Below are 19,592 nucleotides of genomic sequence, written 5' to 3' on the forward strand. Positions count from 1 at the left end.
TTTTCACATGGCTCCTTTAGAGCTGTTACTGTTACTGGATTTTCGTGCTCGTATACGTTAGGAAAAAATATTATTTTGATGATTTTCAGTGTAAATGAAATATATATATATATATATATATATATATATATATATATATATATATATATATATATATATATATATATATATATATATATATATATATATATATATATATATATATATATATAAGCGGGGATCCTACAGCTTCTGCCGCTTCCCGCATTTCGATCGCCATCTTTTTTTACTTGGATTCAAGACTTGGCTGGTCTTCCTCGTTTCCTTCTATTACTTGGATTATATTCCATAGCCCTTTTTGGCCATCTGTTGTCGTCCATCCTCTGTACGTGTCCATACCATATTAACTGTCTAGTTTCTATTCTTTCAGAAGTTGTATGTACTCTATCTGTTTTTCTTCTAATTTCAGAATTAGTTATACGTTCTACTCTTGATATACGGCAAGCTCTTCTCAGGTAGTCCATTTCAACCGTGTCAACTTTTTTCTTTCTATGTCTCCTACAGAGTTTACGAATCGACTAAGTAAATATAAATTTAATCTACTCTTATTCATTATTATTTATATATAATGTATTGTTTGATCTAACCTAATTCTTAATTCATTTACTATATTCTATATATTGCATGTGATTTTACTTATAAATCACAAAATTGTAAATGAAATGACTTGTTTAAATGTAACGCCACCTCCTCGACTATAAGTTTACAAAACAATGATGCTGTGAAGTCACTTACCAACACTTTACTGTGATAACTATATAATATTAATATTAATAATTATAACTACTCATGTCTCCTACAGAGTTTACGAATCGACTAAATATAAATTTAATCTACTCTTATTCATTATTATTTATATATAATGTATTGTTTGATCTAACCTAATTCTTAATTCATTTACTATATTCTATATATTGCATGTGATTTTACTTATAAATCACAAGTAAAACTTGACAGAAATCAGATTAAAATTGTGTTTAAAATTACTTACTTTTAAATTAGTATAATATACCTATCTCATTGTTTTTTAAAACTGTTCATAGAGAAAGCCACTGGTAATTTTTGAACATATTCTGCCATCTATTGAGAATTATTAAAAGTTGTACAACGATATCTTTAAACTTTTTCCGTTTTATCCTAAGTAGGAGTTACCAGCAGCGCTTGTCTTTGCCCTGTTGTCTAATTTACAAAATTTCCTTAAACAGGTTGAAATTTCTTTATAATCTTTTTAATACACTCAGAGACAATATCTCTTTATCTATAAAATTTCTCAAATCTTAGTTAAGGTAGAGGCACATTATCGAGATTTGCTCTTTATTTTTCCTCTTCTTATTTATTCTAGTTATATAAGTTTGTATTTTATTGAAATGCAAACAGTAAAAAAGTTGATTCCTCTTATTTTTTGTATTTTTTGTCTTTTTACCAGTAAATAAATGGTTTCACACTATGTTAGTTATTTTTTGACTAATTAGGTCTAGGTCTGTTTATTTTCTATATACTTTTTATTCAATTTTTGCGTGCTATTCTTCTTGTTATTTTTCTTTGCAGTGTATTAAAGACCATAATGAACTATTAGTTAATTTTAAATGACGTGATCGTGTAATGACATTCTGGTGCACATTGCTGGACTAGAAGATTACAGTGAGTATTGTAGGTTAACCTGTCCTCTCTTTTACATCGTATAAGACTGGAAGTATCGTTCGAAATCTTCAAAAAATTTATAATAAAACCAGAAGATATACATAATATGGAAGCTTGGCTATTATCAGCTCAATCTAAAGGAAACTAAACAATAACGAGTCTAAGAACGTTGTCCTGTCTTAGCCATATGAGTCAAAAAAATGAATAGAATCTGGCTTATTTCCGCCAATACCTTGGCAGCTGGTTAAATGTGAATTGTGACTCTGATGAGGAGATAATAACCAGTATTGAAATATCACGTAAATCCTTTTTGAAACGGAAACCAGTTTTATGCAACAGAAACCTGTAGATGTATATTCGCAAGCAGGTCTTGAAATGTTATGTGTGGTCTATCCTACTATGTCAGACATGGGTATTAAAAACCATAATGCTTAATAAATTAGAAGCATTCGAATTGTATTGCTATCGAAGGATTCTAGAAATATCATGGGTTGCGCATACTTCAACCTTTCATGGCTGCGAAATATTAGACAATGGTGGTACCACAGTAGAAGAATTATTTCGAGCAGCAGCCGATAGAGCAAGGTTTCAGGAAATTGTTAATATGATGACGGCCAACGTTTGAATACGAACACGGTACCTAAAGAAGAAGAATTGAATGCTGCTCAATGCGGAATAAACGCGATATTTCTAAGTTGTTGAATTTGATCCCATCGATTCCGTCCAATTTCATTTCATTGCTAGTTCTATGACCTAAGTAGCTATATCTAATTGGTGGAATTTTTAAGAATCAAAATTCAACTAAACAAATATTGACTACCTTAATGTTTCTGTATAACTATGTATACCATAAATTTAACAAAAATCGATATTACATTAAACTATTAATATAAGGCATGATTGCTATGAACTAACTGCGACTTGTGTTAAGTCTTGTTTATAATTTATTTTGAAAAAAACCCTTCTCAAAATACTCGCTCAACAAACTAAAAATTGGATAAGATCATCATCATCATCATTCCCAGCTTATTCCAACGGTTATGGTGCAGAGTGCAGACTCCCTAACATAGTCGTTCTTCATTTCTACCCACGATTGTCTAATATTCGCTTTTCTGTGCCATGCTGTACTGGCTGGTTTCCTTATGTCATAGTCCCATCTTAAATTTGGACGTCTTCTTGGTCTCTTGACGCCTCTTGGATACCACAGTGTAATTCTAGTGGATTATCTACTAGTTCTTCTCTTGAATTGGGTCAGTGACCTTGGTTTTCTGTCTGATTCGTTCTATTCTTTTTTGATCTCTCTTTGTTAGTATTTATAGCTCTATTGACCTTTGAGTGACTTGAGTTTAGCTATTATATCTTTCTCTAGTGTCCAAGTTTCACAGCCGTATGTCATGATTGGTAGCATACACTGATCGAATACTTTTTTATTCAGGTTGAGTAGCATCCTGGATTTAAATATAACTGCATTTTCACCAAAATATGCCAAAGCCAGTTTCAGACTTCTGTTAATTCCTGGGAGTAAGGAGCCAGATTTATATATTAATTGTCCCAGGTATACAAACTTGTCTACTGCCTCAAGTGCAATGTCGTTTATGATTAAATCTTGTACATCCACCAGCTCGTTGTACATGGTTTTTGTTTTTGTCAAGTTCATTTTTAGTCCAACTTAATTACCAGCTATATTCAGGTCGCTTTAAAGTTCTTGTAGTTCTGCAGGATTATAAGCAATTAAAGCGATGTTGTCTGCAAATTTTAGATGGCTGAGGTATTCTCCATCAATGGATATGCCTTTGTTTTGCCAGTTCATTTTGCTGAATATATTTTCTAGAGTTGCATTAAAGAGCTTTGGTGATATCGCGTCTCTTTGTCGGACGCCTCTAGTAGTGGTAAAAAAAATAAAGGTTGATGTAAGCGGTATTTCATATTCATTATCTCTATTCATTATTTCTCGAAACGTATGAATCTGATCCAAGGTACTGAATCCTTTTGAAGTCAGCTTTCTCTCTTGGCTGTGCAGCATTTGTTAATTTGTAGTTAATGATTTTTGTGAATATCTTGTATATAATTGGTAGTAGACTTATACGTCTTTAGTTTTTGATATCCTCTTTACTACCATCTTTCTTTAACTCCATTACTTTCTATGATAGATACGTTCCTGCATATTTCAGTTATTCTTTAAAATCATGCAGGTTTTAACTTTTATTATTGTGGTATATTTTACATGGCAGGAGTAATCCATCAATAATGTTTCCAAGTATATTTTTCTTCTTTGTCATCACTGTTAGAAGAACTGTTATTATTATTTCGATCTATTAATATTTGCTTTCTATGTTCTCTGATTTCGGTAGGAAAACTTTCCAACAGTTTTTCAATAATATTATCTAGTACTAAGGTTGGTACTTGTTCAGTGATCATTGTTCTACATATTGGACAGTACATTTGATGTTCCTTCCATTGTTCAATGCAATATTTGCAGAAAGTATGGGAACAATTTAAAGTCGTAGATTTGATAAACAATTCTGAGCATATCGCGCAGGTCAGATCTTTATTTTCTAGTTGATCATCTATATTTCTTTCATCAATACATGAATTTGGCGTCATCAGTAAATATTTTTATTCGAAATTCTTCACATATTTATCATGTCGTTAGCTGAAATTCAGGCGAAATCTAAGCGTTCTACTAAATCCAACGTATCGCCGGATGTAAATTCAAGTCCAACAGATTCGATGACGCCAAATTCATGTATTGATGAAAGGAATATAGATGATCAACTAGAAAATAAAGATCTGACCTGCGCGATATGCTCAGAATTGTTTATCAAATCTACGACTTTAAATTGTTCCCATAATTTCTGCAAATATTACATTGAACAATGGAAGGAACATCAAATGTACCATCAATAATGGTTGCTATCCACCTTCATAACACTATCAAAGACAGTATATTGCTGAAAATAAGACATTAAAGACTATACAAAAAATTGGAAGAAGGTAGAAGGTATAGATGATACCCAGTTTGGGTCCAGAAAAGGACTAGGAACCAGAGAAGCACCTCTCTATCACAAATATGCCTAGATATAAACCCGCATCTTTAATTCCAAACGCTTTCTGAAAATTAATGAAGCAACCCATGCTTCATTGATTTTCAGAAAGCGTTTGATAGAGTTCGACATTAGAAAATAATAGCAGTACTAAGAAAAAAGAATGTAGATAGTCGAAATATAAGTTTAATATTAATCTGTTTTATGTAGTTTATTTTAGATAGATATAAAAAGTGAAGTGAGATAAGGCTGTATACTACTGCCTTTACTCTTTAACTTGTATTCAGAAGAAATTTTTAAGGACGCCTTAATGGAGACATCAGAAGGTGTTATTGTTAATGGCGTAACCGTAAACAATATTAGACATGTCGACGATACCATAGTTCTGGCTAATTGCGGAGAAGACCTTCAAAATCTAATGAACAAAAAAAAACAAACTTGTGATCAGCATGGATTAAAACTCAACGTTAAGAAAACTAAATGTACTAGGATGTTGGTATAAAAGTCGGAGATGCCGGATTGGACAAAGTAGAGATCGCGTTATCTTACTGCTGAGAGTGTATCTCGACAGTAATATCAATGGCAGCTGGGACCCAACAATAGAAATTAAAAGCCACTTTTGTAAAAATGTGGAACGTGCTTTGAAGCCATGGTCCTAGTATTGACCTTCGCGTTCGAATGACATATTGCTATATTTTTCCAGTACTACTGTATGGAGTGGAAGCGTGGACCCTAAGTAAGGCAATGCTTAAATGCTTGGAAGCCTTGGAGGTGTTGCTATACAGACGACTACTGCGAATAAACTGGAGGAGGACCTTGGACACCTGAACCAAACAACACAACTGGTCAATATAATAAAGAGACGCCAGCTGGAATACTTCGGTCACATTATGAGACAACATGAAAAATCTGAACTTTTATATCTGATCATTCAGAGAAAGATCCAAGATAAACGTGGTCCTGGTAGAAGAACATCATGGCTGAAAAATTTAAGGCAATGGTACGGAAAATTGACTACATCGTTATTTAGTGCTGCTGTCAATAAAGTCACGATAGCAAATATGGTAGCCAACATGATATCTAACGATCGATAACGGTTATGGAACTAGAAGATAACAGTCTAGAATCACCAATACACTTCAGTATATCGAATAATTCTATTTATAGACTAAAAATGAACGCGAAGAAAACCAAGTAAATTATTATTACAAGTAGAATATGGGAAATGAATCAGTACTCACAATTTTAAGTAGTTTTTATTATTTAATGATGGTAAATTTTGGGCTACCGGTTGCAAGGCTTATATACATAGAAGGAAAAAAAAGGTTAACAACTGCAAATATCTAGGAACCTGGGTAAATAAAACCAATGACCAACGTAGAGAAATAATGATATGAATCAAAATTGCGCTATAAACATTATTAAAAATAAAAAGATATTCACTAATTGTGAACTTGGTATGGAGTGATGATGAGGACCTTACACTGTTATATATTATATTTTTGTTACATAAAATGGAAAGCTGGATAAACAAATTGGCGTTTCTGAATAACAGGTATTCAACAAGTTACAAATGGAAAGGCAATATGTAAAATAAACTGGTCTCTAAAATGGTTTAAATTTGAGTCACAAGATTTGAACTTAACATACGTATCTCTATACCTTCTTCTTTTTATGTAGACATGACTCTGTCTGTTCCATCGTTTTCGTGGTCTTCCCATTGGGAAACTATCTCTTGCCGTCTTTATTACTCTATTTGTTGTCATTCGGCTTATATGATTACTCCATTATACTCTTTTTTTTTCTTACCCAGTTCTTGATGCTTCACCTTGCATCTACATCGTATATCTGTACTTCTAGCTCTGCCCCATAGAGTCTTCCATCAATTTTTCTAAGTGTTTTTATCTCTACTGTTTCTAACATCCTTTTGTCTTCTCTGTATCAGGTCGTGTTTCTGCCACGTATGTCATTATTGGTCTAATTACTGTTTTGTAAATTTTACCTTTCATTTCTTTCCCGTATCCTTTTTTAGTTCTTACTTTTTTTATTATTTTATCCATAATCAGGTTGAACAATAGAGGACTCAGGGAATCTCCCTGTCTTATCCTATTGCCAGCTTCAATAGAGTCGGTTGGTTCTTCTTCTACTTTTACTTTTATTGTGTTTTGGTAGATATTTTCCATCGGTTTAATTATTCCTAGAGGTATCTCTCTTGCATACAGTAAGTGAATAACGTTGTTTAATTTGACCCGGTCAAACGCCTTCTTAAGGTCCACGAAACATAGATATGTCGGTTTGTTGTATTCTAATGATTTGTCTTGCACTTGCCTCATTATAAATATAGCGTCGGTGCATGATCTTCCCTACCTAAAATCTTGTTATTCTTCTGCTAGTGTTATAATTTCATTCAGTTTATCAGTCCTCCTCTATACCTCTAATATTAAATATTCGCTTTAAAAAATTGTTAAAGATGTCAACCTGAAACATCAATTTAGCATTGCAGTCAATCTTTGAATGATTAATATATAATTCTCAAAATGTCTACAACAATATTCTGGAATACAGCTTATATTTCAATCTTGATATAGTTTTGTGTTGTTGGAGGTATTTGTTACAAGGTTCAACATATAACAGGGCATAAAGAAGTCCATTTTGTTTCATTTTGGTAAACAAGGTGAAAAAAATCATGGTAATAGCTCGCAAATACATCGGCCCAAATTACAGATGCTTCTTATGTGAGGCAGGGTTACTGAGAATCTTCCTATAAATTAATCACAAATAAATTTTCAAACGAGACGAAAATAAGTACATGTAACGTAAGAAGCATGTAAGCTTGAAATAAGTAAAATGAGACGGTCAGCCTCTGTCAAAGTACCTATCGACGATCAGAATCTATACTGCATAGCAGAATATAATCTGAAGCAATTCTGCAGAAAACAATAATTATGACGACGGACAGAGACAAAGCTGTAAAAAACGTAGTGCTATTATCAAACAGGATATTAATTATGCAAGTGCTAATAGCAACAATAAATATGAATGTTTTAAGTGTTTGCACCATAAGACTATGACGAAGAAGACATTGAAAAATTCAAGAAAACAAAGAAACATTTGCTCAATATTGTCATGGTAGATTTTAATGTGAATATTGGCGAAGAAGAACAGAGATCAGCAGAACAGCAGATAGTTCGTGATCAAATAGGCTACGAAATTCAGTAATGACAATAAAAACTTATCAGATAGGTACAGATAAAGTGCGGATATACCGACAGATCACATTATTTTTATAGGAAAAACCAGACCAAGAATAAAAAACGTTAAACGGCGAAAAAGCTACTAATGATAGAGAAAAGATGGCAAATGATACTGTAAAACAGGAAATAATCAGAATGCTAGAAGAAAAAATATAGTGGCACCAAGCCAAGAAAAAGATATTAAGGAGAACTAGAAGGAAATGATTTTTTTTTAAATAACATTCAGTGAAGAAGTTTAAATGTAGTAAAAACAAGAAGAAAGCAAGAATACACGAGAATCCACAAAATGGTCGCACAGAAGCTAAGATAAGAGGAAATACAATTTCATAGAAAAAAAAAATGTACGCAAATTGAAAGCTATGAGAAGAATCACGATTCTTTCACCTGCACAAGAAATTAAAAAAGAGCGTAAGAAACGGAAAAAATTATCCCAGCCTAGAAGACAAAACGGACACAGGGTACTAAATATAAATAAACAGTTAAAAGTACGTAAAAACTACATCTAAAAAAGTTGAATACTACTCAACAATTTGCATACATCAATATCAGAAAAAATTGGAAACGGAGAAATAAAAATACTCTGTTGTTACGCAGACGACGCAATAATGATAGCTCAAGATGAAGATAGTCTGCAAAGACTGGTCCACATATTTAACATAAGAGCAAAAGAATTGATAATAATAAGAAGAAGAAGAAAATAAGAAGCTAAAACAATAGTAGTCAGCAAAGAACCATCCAGATGTAAAATAGAAATTGATGGCATCAGTATTGAACAAGTAATGTAAATAAAATACCTGGGAATTACACTGTCTAACTATAGAGACCTGGACAAAGAAATAAGAGATCGAGTACAAAAAGCAAATAGACTGGCAGGATGCCTTAATCACACTATATGGCGAAACAGAAGCATTAACACTGAGGTGAAGTCAAGAATTTATAAAGCCAGTGTAAGACTAATAATGACATATGCCTCAGTAACAAGACCAGTAACAAGGTTACTGGAAACTGCAGAGATGAGAGTACTGAGAAGAATTACAGGAAATACGCTGAGAGATCTAAAGAGAAGTAAAGACATTAGAAGAAAACGTACAGTGTAGAAATGAATGGACACAAAATAGAAAAAAAAAAGAATGGAATAACCACATAAGTAGAATGGAGGAGACCCGTGTCGTCAAAATAGCAAGAGATCGGACGACCGCGCAAAAGATGGAGTAACAACCTTCCATAGAGGCATAAATCCACCAATGAACAAGCAGAATTGCTTATAAAGAAGAAGAAGAAAACTATCAGAAATAGAAAGATAATCGGTCAATAAAGCAGCAAAAAATGCAGAAGCACTACTCCCTCGACGAAGTCAATGTTAAACTGGGAATGTATTGTGGAATAAAAAGTTATTGCTAACATCGTCCAATAGCTTCCATGGATTTGAAGTTCACCTAATTCGCCATCCTGACCTTTTCTCTCTCTCTCTCTCTCTCTCTCTCTCTCTCTCTCTCTCTCTCTCTCTCTCTCTCTCTCTCTCTTCTCTCTCTCTCTCTGTCTCTCTCTCTCTCTCTCTCTCTCTCTCTCTCTCTCTCTCTCTCTCTCTCTCTCTCTCTCTATATATATATATATATATATATATATATATATATTTATAATAACATTATAAGAAATATGTTTTTTATATTAACAATTTTCTCTAAAAATTAGATCATACATTGCTTTATTTCTGCATCAATCCATAAATATATATAAACTGATAACTACTAAATAATTGAAACAACTTTACACGACATTGATCGAGCATCATTAATAATTAATTTGAAAACAAACTTTTAACTTTGTTCCTACTTTATAATTTATAACGTGCATCCATCATTTACGAAATATGCAGTGAAAAAATTTATTTACATTTATTGAATTAAATCGAAGTAAACTATATATATATATATATATATATATATATATATATATATATATATATATATATATATATATATATATATATATGTTTTGGATGGGTTGGAGACAATTAAAGGGGCTATTAGGTAACTATTTTTTATCTCGAGCTTTCAATTGTGTTTACAATTATTTTCAAGAGCTGCTAAAACATACAAAATATCTTACAAAGTGGAACTAGAAAAAAAATTATATTAACTCACTAAATGAAATTAGTTTTGTTAATAAATTGCTACTAAACATATTTCAAAAAACTATTGTAAAAATTTTCTTATATAATAAATGTTTCTTAAATTTTGTAATATAATTTTGAAAAACTTTTTTAACACAAAAACAATTGAATTTATAAATAAGTTAGAATAGCGACCAACTACAAATAAGCCTCAATGTCATAAATGCCAACTTAAAATTTTCATTCTTGACAATTATATTGCCAAAAACTAAAATTTTGTTTAAAAATTCTTTTTTATTTAGTAATAAAAAAGAAGTTTTATTCATCATTGATAGATGCCTGAAAAAATGTAACAAGTATATGGAAAATTAAATCAAAATGTGATATTTTACTGGTTTTATAAATAAACTCTAAAGAAATAATATAATTATAAATTTTGCTTAGATTTTGAATTTCTGATCTTTGGTTTAAATTATTATCACTTCTGCTAATACAAACCATTTCTAAAAAAGTCCTTTTGAATTTATTACTTTCACTACACAAAATTTTAATGTTATCAAAATCCATATTATGGTCTTTGTCGATTACATGCTCTGCTAAAGCACAAGATGGTTTTTCAATTCTACAATCACTTTTTTGCGAAATATTGCGATTTGACAGATTTCTTCCAGTTTCACCAACATACTCAGCTTCACACAGAGTACAACTAATGCTGTATACTACATTTGTTTTATCTAATTTGTCTATAGGATACTTAGTTTTGGAATATAAAGATGAAATAGTTTTGATGTTTTTTGTTGCTATTTTTATATTGTCAATAGCCTTTAGTGTTTATATTAATTTAGGTGTTAATGATGGTATAAAAGGTAGTGAATGATAATAGATGTTCTGATTGTTGGATACAATGTTTTGAGATTTAGCAAAAAAGTTATTTATATTAACAATATTAGAAAAAAGCATGCTATGTAGCATATCTGGAGGATAAGAGTTCTCAATTAAAATATTTTTTAACAATTGAAGATCTTCTTGTAGATAATCTGGATGAGAAAGCCTTAAAACACGTTCTTTTAATCCTGTTATAAGGTTCATTTTCATCTTGTTTGGATGATGTGAGTAATAGCTTATAAATCTATTACTACACATGGGTTTTCTGAACCATCTGGTTTTTAACACATTGTTTGTAGTTCTTACAATTCTCATGTCAAGGAATGGTAGAGAATTATCTACCTCTTCCTCAACTGTAGGTTGATTACATGCGATGCTGAGAATTTTTCTTAGGATGGTTTCCTTTTAATTTAGATGGTTTTTCCTGATTTCATTTCAATAAGAGTGTAAATTAATTTATTAGATTTTTCTAAATATTTGTTGCAGCTAAAGAAAATATGGTTAAGATCTCCATAAGAACTTATATCACAACATTAGGATGGTGTCAGTAATATTCAAAGCTTAAATAAATGCGACGGCCATCGGCCATGATTCGTTTTTAGTCGAAATACACTTGCCGAGAAGCATTTGGTAGACCAATAATTGAATATGTATTGGGGTAATTAAATATACCCCTACTGCTTCCTTAGCTAGAGTATTAGCTTTTCATTCCCTGGTATAACTACCTGGCCTCTCACCCAAATAAATGTTATAATTAAATTTGCAATCGTGTTTTTTAAACAACATAACATAGACAACTAACTTAGACAATTTAACAATGTTGTTAAGCACTTGGGTAGACTGCTAGATTTGGTCTTATCGCATTTCAGTTGTGAAATGAAGCATGATGACTCACCTTTAGTCTATGAAGTCTCTCATCACCCAGATCTTCTAATAACATTTACGGATATATTTGTAAAAGAGCCTAAATTTAGGTATGGTTTGGAGCAATTAACTTACAACTTTAAAAAAGCAAATTTTCCTACTTTATATCGAGAACTGTATGAAACGGATTGGATGGAATTCTCTGGATGCTTCTAATGAGGTTAATGAAACTTTAAATAACTTTTATGATAAGATTTTTTCTGTGTTTAATAAGTATATTTCAGTTTATAAAAACTTTAGCCATAAATACCCACCCTGGTTCGTGCTGATATCATTTACAACATCAAATTAAAAGCAAAGTTTAGAAAAACGTTTAAACGATTCAAAAATCATTGTGATTTGCTTGAGTTTCAACGGTTAAGACACCTTGTCAAATCAAAAATCAGTTTGGCATACAATGTATATGTCGAGAATATCCAAATTGCTTTATCCATCAACCCCAAGAAGTTTCGGTCGTACGTAAATTTGAAAAATAATAGTTCAAGAATTCCTGGTGTGATGAAATATAATGGCATTACTACCTCCGACCCACAAAATATTGTGAATGTGTTTGCAGAATTTTTCAAAAGTGTTTTTCTGTCATCAGATATTAATTTCAAGGCTAACTCTTCCTCAGTTACCGCAGATTACTTAAATTTTTATCCTATTTTAGAGTCTGAGATAATTTTGGCTAATAAGAAATTGAAAGATAAAATGACGTGTGGACCTGATAATATTCCATCCTTTTTGCTTAAGGATTGTATAGGTGCCTTAACTGTGCCACTATTAAAAATTTTTAATTTATGTCTTCTTAACAAGGAATATCCGAATCTCTGGAAGGAGTCAAAAGTGTGCCCAGTATTCAAAACTGGTGAAAAGGGTCAGGTAGAAAACTACAGACCAATTTCCATTATTTGCAATCTATCGAAAGTCTTTGAAATATTTTTGTATAATCGTATTTACTCACGCACTCGTAATCAGCTGTCTCAATATCAACATGGTTTTGTCTCCAATCGGTCGACTGTGACAAACTTATTAATGGTCACACAATATATCTCAGCGGTCCTAGATAATAGAAGTCAAGTTGACGTCATATACACTGACATTACGAAGGCGTTCGACAGAATTATCCACGGTGTATTACTTTCTAAATTGTATCTCTTTGGTCTTTCTGAGGATGCCGTGACTTTTATGAGGTCTTACTTATCAAATAGAACGCAGTTTGTTGCTTATAATGGTTACAAATCGGAAAAGTACCTAGCTTCTTCAGGGGTTCCACAAGGTTCTAATCTAGGTCCATTATTGTTCTTGTTATTTATTAACGATCTGTGTGAATCAATTTCTGCACCATGTTTATGTTATGCCGATGATTTAAAGATTTATTCATTGATAAGCGACCTTAATGATTGTCATTTTCTGCAGAGTGAACTGAATCGAGTACATGAATGGTGTAATGCAAATCATTTGAATCTTAATGCCAATAAGTGCAAAGTAGTTAGTTATTCTAGGAAACAGTTTAATATATACCATCCTTATATTATCGACGGCAATGAACTTGAACGTTTGAATAAAATTAAAGACCTTGGAGTTACATTTGATTATAAACTCACCTTTGTTGAACATGTTAATTTAAAAGTTAAAGAAGCACTTAAATCTTATGGATTCATAATTAGAAATAGTCGAAATCTCACTAATACGAAGGCAATTAAATTACTTTATTACACTTTTGTACGCTGTAAACTGGAATATACCTCTGTCATTTGGTCACATTTTTATGATGTACATATCCAAATTATAGAGCAGGTGCAGCGTAAATTTTTAAAATTTTTGTCTTTCAAAATTAACGGCATATATCCCAAGAGCGGCATCAGCAATAGTGAGTTGTGTAGCGGTTTGGACGTAGTATCATTAGAATCTAGACGAATTAATGCCTCCCTAATATTCCTGTACAAGCTACTACACAATCTCATTGACTGCCCTGATATTCTTCGACAAATACATTTTAACGTTCCATCTTATCCAGTGAGAAATTCGATTACGTTCAGAAATATACAAGCTAGAACTAATCTTATGTTAAATTCTCCTCTATTTCTCATGTGCAACTATTATAATTCCTTATGTGCTTCCTGCGATATATTTCACTGCAGTTTAAAGCAGCTTACTAGGATGGCTGAGATCTACTTAGGTGATTGAGTAGTTTCTTTATGTTAAGGTAAAATACTCGAAAAATGTGTTATTTAGTTAGTACCTATGAATTAATAATATTTCATTTAACTTTAGTATTGTATTTTGTCCTATAAATGGATTCTGTTGGACAATAAACGCAAATATTATTATAACATAGGACATTTTATTGCTTCACATTTTGTGTGTTTTATAGAGTCCAATGCAGATTTAAAATCTGTTATTGGATTTGTAATATTACTCCTTCGTGTATGTTCTTAGATGTTAACCAGGTAACACCCTTTATAATTGCAAAAAGCTCGGCAGTATAAATGCTACAAACAGGTGGTAATGTATATATCAATGATTGGTTTGTATTTTGGATAAATACTCCACAACCAACACCTTTCTTCGTCTTAGATCCATCTGTAAATATAAGAGTTTTGTAGAGAGAAATCACCTAGAATGGATTTTGGGAGTATGTGATTTATTTAATGAGATTTAGTATCCTTTCGAATTATAATTACGTGTGTTTTTATTAAAGATTTAACAGGTATGGTGTACATGTATTTTCATGTATTTTCATGTACAAATTTTCGACTCCATTGATCTCAGTAAATACTTCTGCGAGCGGGGAAGAATTTTTTAGTTCCCAATACCGGTTTGTTAAGTCTTCTTTCACAATATCACTTAATGTTTTGATCATGTTTGACTTCCGAGCTTTTATTTTTGACGAATATTTTTGCGATAATAACTGACCGTGACCGGGAAAAACTGATGGAAAAACTGATAGTCGAGGGTAGAGTTGAAGGAAAGAGACCTAGGGGCAGATCTCCAAGCTGTTGGGTAGATCAAACAAAAATATTGATTAACCAAGGGTTACATAAAGCCGAACAACTAGCCCAGGACAGAGAAGGATGGAGAGAAATCGTGAAAAACTGTAAAGGCCTGAGGGTGTCACCACATCCCAAAAAGGATTAAGACTGAGGAGGAGGCAACTCCAAAGGAAATTCATTACATTTTACGAGTATTACATTCATTGGTGAGGATATTATCCCACCGATGCAAGTTCGAAGACATTTATATTGAACTCTTTCTATTTTTTAAGATTGGTATTACTTGATGATCCGTGTAAAAATTATCCGTAGTCAATGATGGATCGCACATAGGCTCTATAAAACATTAAAGCTATTGTTACGATAAATTCTGACCCAAAACCGTAAATATATTTATTACTAATATTTTCATTCATTCACGTATTTTTTAGGTAATGCCTACCTGACACACGATGGGTCCCCCTTTGTAATAAAAACAACAATTCGAACCTTCTGGAGACAAGCCGATTTAACCATACCGGTTCTGAGAACAATTCGCCGCTCTGTCTAGTCGAGAAGGCCGTAGACGTTTCTAGTCTAACAGTAGTGAATATATAACAGGACTTTTTGGAGAATAGAAAACAGTTAATTCTGAAGACGCGCTCGCGAATTTGATTGTTACGTACGGATATATATAAATTATTGTCAGATAAGTTAATATAAATAAAAAATAAATTAAATCCATAAGTGTTATAAATATTGAACCTTTTAATAAATTCACAACAAGTGGTGTAAGAAGTGAGATCGAACATAAATTAGACTTATAATAATAATACAAGTGAATATAAAATAAATTGTGAAAATGACGACGATTTATGAGCTGACAGTGACTAATTTAAGAAGACATCTCGAAGACAGAGAATTAGCTTCTACCGGAAAAAAGGCTGAGTTAGTCCAACGACTAAAGAACGCTTTGCTAGAAGAAGGACTAGATCCAGAGACTTACATATTTGAAGATGCTGTTATCTCGTCGATTTCGAAATTAGAGAACAAAGTTTCTGACGATATTTCGAAAGTTTCTTCTGATGTAGCCAAAGTTTCTGGTGACATCGCATCATTAGAGAACAAAGTTTCTGGCGATATTTCGAAAGTTTCCGGCGACATCGCCTCATTAGAAAACAAAGTTTCTAACGAGATTTCTTCGCTGGAAAGCAAAGTCTCTGCTAACATCTCTTCGGAAATCTCTAAAGTCACTTCTGAGATGTCTGCCCTGGACGATAGAATATCTTCGTTAAAAAACCAAGTCGCTGCCGATATGTTGGCCTTCGAAGAAAAGATATGGAAAGAGATGGAAAAAAAGCTGGAGGAAACAGGGACGGCAGAGAGAGGAAACAATCCAATTACAGTAAAGACAAAAGAAGACGAGACTAAATGTAAGTTGGAAATACGGCCGAAATTTGAAGGAAGTGGAGGTTCTGTCCATGTGAAAGTCCCAACTTTCGACGGAAAATCGTCATGGAATAACTACATGAAACAGTTCGAATCAGCTGCAAGAGCGAATGGATGGTCTGAAAGAGAAAAGGCTGTAAACCTGACTATCGCTCTTCGAGGAGATGCCTTAGATGTGCTTCAGACCATAGCCGTAGAGGAGACCGATGATTTCGAACAACTGAAGAAGAGGTTAAATATGCGATATGGTCACGAACATTTGGAGCATCTATATCAGTCGCAGCTTAAAAATCGTAGACAGAAGAAAGATGAGGCTCTTCAAGAATATGAGGTAGATATTGCCAGATTAGTACGATATGCTTATCCAACAGCTCCCGAAGACATGATGGAAAAATTGGCCGTTCAAACGTTTATTGATGGTCTTCGTGATCATGAAATGCAGAGAACACTACGATTAGCTCGTCACAAGACGCTGGTTGATGTCTTATCCGCCGCCCTCGAATACGAGTCAGCTACGCAGGCCTCTGGCGGGTACAGTAAAGTTAGGACTGTAAAAGAGGAAGGAGATGAAGATAAACTTGACCAGCTCGTTAATATGATGAAAAGCATGACATATAAGAAAACGAAGACCATCAGTTGCTGGAATTGTGGCGAAATAGGACACGTACGAAGCTCCTGTAAACACCCTAGGTACGACGCAAATCAAGAAACTCACCATCAGGAAAACTAGAACGGGTCAGCCTTAGGGGGGCAGCTTCGACCCAAAACTTTTCCAAAGACCCTCTCATACTAATAGCTTCTTTGAAATGTCGTGAAGATAGTGTATATGTAGATGGAGACATAAATGGTAAAAAGCATACGTTGTTGGTGGATACCGGAGCGACCAGAACCATTATACGCCCGACAGTTATAAACAGCCGAAAGAAACTGTTACCAACGAGGTTGCGACTTCGGACCGCTACAGGTGAAAATGCCAACTTTCATGGAGAAATCCAGGTACAATTGGGAATTGGAGCAGAAAAGTTTGTCCATACTGTTATAGTTGCTGACATCGAAGAGGATGTTATATTAGGAATGGACGTAATGAATATGCATGGATTCCAATTGGATTTTAAGAATAAGGTAATCAAAGTTGGCAACGAGGAAGTATTTCTCCATCCACATAATGACAACACTGTGCAAGCAGCCATTAAAGAAGATACAGTCGTGCCTGCGAGAAGCGAAACGATCATAGTAGCGCGGCTACAGGGAATTGTGGACGAAGGGAGACCTGTTATGATGGAGCCTTGGAACCACGACGATGAGGTTGGCCGTGGAATCATAATTGGAAAGGAATTGGTGACTTCGGCTAAAGAAATTCCTGTGAGACTTATCAATGTCAACGACTACCCAGTGACCATCAAGAAAGAGACAAAGGTAGGAACTTGTGTACCTGTGACATCCATAATCCGTCAGGCGACAACATCTGATAATTCCAACGACAAATTCGACCAAATGGTTGCAGTTGCAGGACAGTCTCTAAATCAGATGGAGAAAAGGAAATTAAGGGAATTTCTTCGGCAGTATCGTGATATTTTCGTAGCGAAAGGAGGAAAGACGGGAAGAACTACCGTTGTTAAGCATAAAATTGATACTGGTAATGCTAAGCCAATTCGTCAAACAGCTCGACGATTACCACAGGCGAAAAGAGAGGAAGCTGAAACGATTGTTCAGGAAATGAAGAAAGACGGGGTGATAGAACCTTCTACGAGCCCATGGGTCTCTCCGGTGGTCCTGGTTAAGAAGAAAGACGGAACGACGAGGTTCTGTGTGGATTACCGTTTGCTGAACAACGTTACCAAGAAGGATAGTTATCCTCTGCCTCGGATCGATGACACATTGGACACATTGGCTGGAAGTAAATTGTTTTCTACTTTGGATTTGAAGTCTGGATACTGGCAGGTAGAAATGGACCCAGTAGATAAAGAAAAGACAGCCTTCACCACAGGATCTGGATTGTGGCAATTCAACGTTATGCCATTTGGACTCTGTAATGCTCCTGCGACATTTGAGAGGCTTATGGAAAATGTGTTGAGAGGGTTATCTTGGAAAACATGCCTGGTTTATTTAGATGACATAATCGTCTTGGGGGAGACATTCGAAGATCATTTGAGGAATTTAGAAAACGTTTTTAATCGACTTAAAGCTGCCCAATTGATGCTAAACCCCAAGAAGTGCCAGCTATTTCAAGGTAAAGTAAATTATCTGGGTCATATAGTCAGTAAAGAAGGAGTGGCCGTGGATAAGGGAAAAATCGATTCCATTAAGGAATGGCCAAAACCAACTGACAAACATCAAGTGAGAAGTTTTCTTGGACTATGTAGGTACTTACTACCGGAGGTTTATTAAGAAGTTTGCAGATATCGCTAAGCCATTAACGCGACTTACAGAGGAAGCAAGAGAATACCGCTGGGATACAGACTGCCAAAATGCCTTTGAGACCTTAAAAAAACATCTAATAACAGCACCAATTTTAGGGTATCCACTGCCAGAAGGAGAGTTCATCCTAGATACGGATGCAAGTAATGTGGGAATTGGAGGAGTGCTGTCTCAGATTCAAGGAGGACAGGAACGAGTCCTCGGATATTTTAGTAAAGTTCTTTCAAAACCTGAGCGGAATTATTGCGTCACGAGAAGAGAACTTCTAGCAGTAGTTAAATCAGTAGAGCACTTCTATCAATACATCTATGGCAGAAAGTTTCTAATCCGAACCGACCATGCCCCCTTAAGTGGTTGATGCAGTTTAAGAATCCAGAGGGTCAGATAGCCAGGTGGATCGAACGACTCCAAGAATACGATTTTAAGATTGAGCACCGGGCCGGAGTTAGCCACAGAAACGCTGATTCACTTTCCAGAAGGCCATGCTCAGTAGAGTGTTCCCACTGCAACAAAACGGAATCCAAGGAAGCAGCAGTGCTAAGAACGACGATTGTCAACGACGACTGGACGCCTACTAAGATCAGGGAAGAACAAGAGAGAGATCCAGTTATACAGAAAATCCGAAAATGGAAAGAGGAAAACCGTCGACCACCTTGGCAGGAAATATCAAACCTATGCTCAGTAGTTAAGACGTATTGGGCCCAGTGGGACTCATTTATCATCGAAGATGGCTTGCTCAAACGAGTCCTGGAAAATGATGACGGTTCAGAGAAGAGAAGACAGTTGGTGATCCCAAAGAGCAGAATAGCCGAAGTACTTCGTCAGTTACACGACAGTCCATCGGGAGGGCATTTTGGTGTAAGGAAAA

The sequence above is a fragment of the Diabrotica undecimpunctata genome, chromosome 4, assembly GCF_040954645.1.
Source record: "Diabrotica undecimpunctata isolate CICGRU chromosome 4, icDiaUnde3, whole genome shotgun sequence".
Taxonomy (NCBI): domain Eukaryota; kingdom Metazoa; phylum Arthropoda; class Insecta; order Coleoptera; family Chrysomelidae; genus Diabrotica; species Diabrotica undecimpunctata.